Raw genomic sequence first — 4,216 nt, 5'->3', positions numbered from 1 at the left:
TCCCTTTAAAAGCCAGGCGCGTTTGTACCTTGGAGCTTTGCTATTATGATGGAGGATTTGCACCATCATATTTTTATTTTTAATCTGTTGCATGTTTGTGTGCTGCTGTGCTTCCCTGTGTGGGTTTAACAAACATAGGGAGCAGAAGCTGTGCAAGAGCATAGGCGCATTTTACCAATGCACTGTTAAAATAACATTGAAATGCTGATTTATTGACTTTAGACCAGGTTTTTGATGACCAATGGCGTAATCGCTTCCCGCTGCCTCAAGATAGCAGTACGCCAAGAATTTACTTTACGAAAAACACGCCCATGAGCACAAAGATGGGCGCAGGTGCATTTGCTATTTAAACAACGTGGGCACAGGACAGAAAATTAAGAACTGCTTTGGTCTTAAAATAGCAAAGACACTTGCGTTGGGCGTTGTGCCACGCTGCGCCGGGTGCCAGATAGGGGCCATAGTGTGTAGTTTCTGTCGCCCCTATGAGAAATTTAACAATCAATTCAAGTAATGACAACTAAAATGTTGGGGCGTCCACATGATACAAGCCTTCCGTGATCACGCACCCCCCCCCCACTCCTCCTCCACCTAGTTGCTAGTAGCCAAGGAGGACACAAAGGATTAAAAAAACTTAACTTTGTAGCAACTCATTCGGCAATGGCTTAGATGTAAAGGACGTTTGTTAATATCAAAAAGTGACACATTAAAGCTTTAAGAAAAAAGTAAAGCATATAAAGGTAGGTAGTTTACTCTCGTGGTACTTAGGCGCCCTTCTAAAGGGTCACACCATACATTTAAGAGATGATTAATGTGGTAGGAAAAATAAAATAAAAACTAAATGCTGTGACATCCAATCTTTGTTTTTTGGGGCAATATTTGATCATTTTACCTCCTTGAGCCTCTGACAGTAATTTAAATTAAACCAACTGACAAGTTTAGAGGGGAAATGTCTCTTCGGTGGAACGGGACCCTGTTTTTTGGTCAAAGAATCCCTGGTTTATTCTTCAACAATGTGTTGTGTTTCCAAAGATTATCAATTTTTATATATATAATTTTAAATCTGAAAAATAACTGACTGCAGTGGAGTAAAACATGTAATGTTTCCCTTTGAAATGCAGGGAAGTTGAAGCATAAAACTGCATAAAATGAAAATATTAACATGGCCGTGGCATCTATTTTGTTCTGGTTTGTCCTTGACATTTGTAGCACAACATTTACATCCACAAACAATCACTGCTAACACTTCTCAATTAAATCCTTATCTACACATGCATGATGCCTAAAACCACTTGGTTAAGGAAACATTGTTGTCCTGGTAACAGCTATGTCAATGCTGATTTCTAGCATTACAGGAGATGAACTTAACGAGCCACACGTTTACTTTTTGCTGCACCAAATTAACATCACACTAAATCTTGCCTTGGAACTCAACACGCCCATGAACCTGCCATTGCCATTAGAAAATACCTGCACATGAACTTAAATTCACAGGAGACCAAGCAGCTAAATGAGTTGGAAATAAAGTGAATAGAGCAGCAAAGCCACGGCAGTGGATATCATCAATAACCAATGTGGTGTTTTGTTAACCTGTTGAATTAAACATAACTTTTAAAGGAAATCAGTTATTTCTACTAAACACACAAAGCCAACAGAGACAATAGATATTACGTTTTATAGGTTTCCCCTGTTGTTTACCTGGACTAATTAGACTGTGTTTTTTTACATTTTTACATTTGAATTTGCTGCTGTTGAGAAATGCTCTAAACAGTAAAACCTAACAGACCAAAGAGGACTGTCAAGGGACACAGAACACCTTCATCCAATCCAACCTTGTAAAACTTTTGTTGTCTCAAACAGTCCATTTGTAAGGTGCAAAGAAAAATGCCTCCCTTGCCCAACTGCAATTATTTATTCATGCAGCCAAATCTAATTATAAGACTTCATAAATCTTAACAATGTTGTCCCGTGGTTTAATTGCCTGTTGGGCAATTTATCTATATAAGAAATTAACATATGCTTGTTTTGGTTACAATTGCTGACAGTCTGGGGGTCCATTTTCAAGCAAAATGGATCAGCCTTATTTATAAAGAAGGGCGGTGAAACAGACCTGCTGTGATGTTACTGTGTGGTTTACATAAGGAAATTAGCTTAAAGCTATAATTTAATTTCTTTAAGAGCATTTTCATTACTTAGTTTGCAGTATATTTCCTGCTTTAACAGGTTGAAGAGCAAGCATGTATTTATTTTCATTTATATAGCTAATATCTCGATTTTTCCACAGTGTTTTTAATTGTTTCTGTGCTATATTTTTTAAGCTGTGAACTTTGCACGTAATTTCGTACTACAGTGTACTTTGGAATGACAATAAAGAAATCTTGAATCTTGAATCTTGAAGAGAAATGGGAAGATCATTAAAAATAATCGTTTGCACCAACTGGGTCTGAGGTCACCATTACAGTTACACCGTGTAAATCGAAAAGCCTTTTATGCACTCATTAAAATTAAATAGGTGTATATATTCTGCCAAAGAAAATTGGCCAACAAAGTGAAAGTCCTTTTTCATTCAAGTCCCCCGAGGGAGGTGAGGAGCAGCACTGTGCTCACATTTTAAAAAAAAATTTGTACAATTCCGCTCTTTCAAAACTGCACAGACAATATCTCAACGTCAAATGACGCCATCTTTGGTTAGAAAAATACAAAGAAAGCCTCAAACAACAAAACAGACTTCAGAATTCAGTACATTGTATACCTTTTGAAATAAGAGTTTGATTTTGATGTAGAACTGAGTGTAAATATGAGGAAGGGTATACATAAAGGTTGGATTTAAAGCCCAAGGTAAAAGCAGTGATAGTTTATATTGACTCTGTGTGACTGGTTCAGTCTCTGTTCTCAGGCGATGGCATGCTGAAACATCCAGACCAGCTTGGCCAGCACTGCCCACCTCCCCAAGGACTTAAGATCTGCCTTCTCCTGACGTGCTTGCAAATCTATGAACTCCCACACTGTTTATGACCCCTCCTTCCCCCTGCCCATTTTTTTAATTATCCAACCAGCTTGTCATTTACATGTGCAGTATTTTTTATTTTTGTATACATGTAGCACCTTTCTAGAGCAGATGTTACAACGTGCTTCAATAAAAGACAAGAGCAGGAGGCATAACATAAAAGACCATTCACATCTAAACTGGACCATCATAGTCTTCTTCAACACTTGAAAAAAATGTAGTAGTGCCTTGTTTAGGTAAACATTGTAACAGCAGCTGTTTAAGGAAGAGAATGCATGTTTGCTTCCCTTTGACCATGAAAAACTTTTTTCCCCTTATCTCAACGTCTTAATAAACGTTTTTTTCTTTGATTTTGCTACTTTTTCCAACATTTTTAACCTGTATATTGACTTCCTTTATTTAGGATATTAAAAAAAGTTGAAAACGGGTCAAATTTTACCCCAAGACAACATGAAGGTTAAAGGGATTCAAATGACCAGCTGATAAGTTTTTAATGTTAAGTAAGGGACAAATCTCTACAAAAACACCCGGACTCACACTCTTTGACATGTTTTGTGGTGTATTTTTCATATTTAATAGCATTATTGCATGCAGTTATTTCCATCAAAACAGTGGAGTGAAGTTTGTGTGACAAATCCCACAGAATCCTAAATTGAGTGGATTTTCTTATACACCCAAATGCAATGCAGCTACAAAAAAAAACCCGATGGGATTTGGCAGCGAGCAGAGACGCAGTATAACATTCACATACTTTGTTACTAGTGGGTTGTATTGTCATGAATGTAAACACTTGTGAGATTGAGTAGGACATTTTCAGGGTATTGTGGTGTATGAGATTAAAAGGTAAATGGCAATTTCATCCAAAACTAACTCTAGGAATGCACTGAATACCACAGATTTAACAGTGTGTGACAGTTGAATCTTGAAGCTGATTAATAAGGCCTCAGAATAATTAATCTAGGTATTTTGTAGTTTATATGAATAACAAAAAGGAGTAGACTATAAAAGACTATAAATTGATGGAGGGACATTAACTTGCCAAAGTCACCTACAGACACCAACACAGTGAATCCTTTATGATGTGTGCACTGTCAAAGAGGGAGATGTAAAAAATAGAACAGGGTTTGATGGAGCAGGGGCATGTTACAGATGTGGCCAGACAACACACACTACTGACACACACACACACACACACACACACACATATACACA

General features: G+C 37.4%; 1 protein-coding gene across 2 annotated transcripts in view; it reads right to left on the bottom strand.

The window, feature by feature from the left end:
- Positions 1–4,216, bottom strand: part of fras1 (Fraser extracellular matrix complex subunit 1) — a 242,061-nt gene that overhangs the window by 136,657 nt on the left and 101,188 nt on the right. The gene's annotated exons all lie outside the window — the stretch shown is intronic.

Source organism: Etheostoma spectabile, chromosome 5, assembly GCF_008692095.1.
Source record: "Etheostoma spectabile isolate EspeVRDwgs_2016 chromosome 5, UIUC_Espe_1.0, whole genome shotgun sequence".
NCBI classification, from domain to species: Eukaryota; Metazoa; Chordata; class Actinopteri; order Perciformes; family Percidae; genus Etheostoma; species Etheostoma spectabile.
The sequence above is the reverse complement of the archived record's forward strand: the minus strand, read 5'-3'. Positions and strand labels throughout refer to the sequence as shown.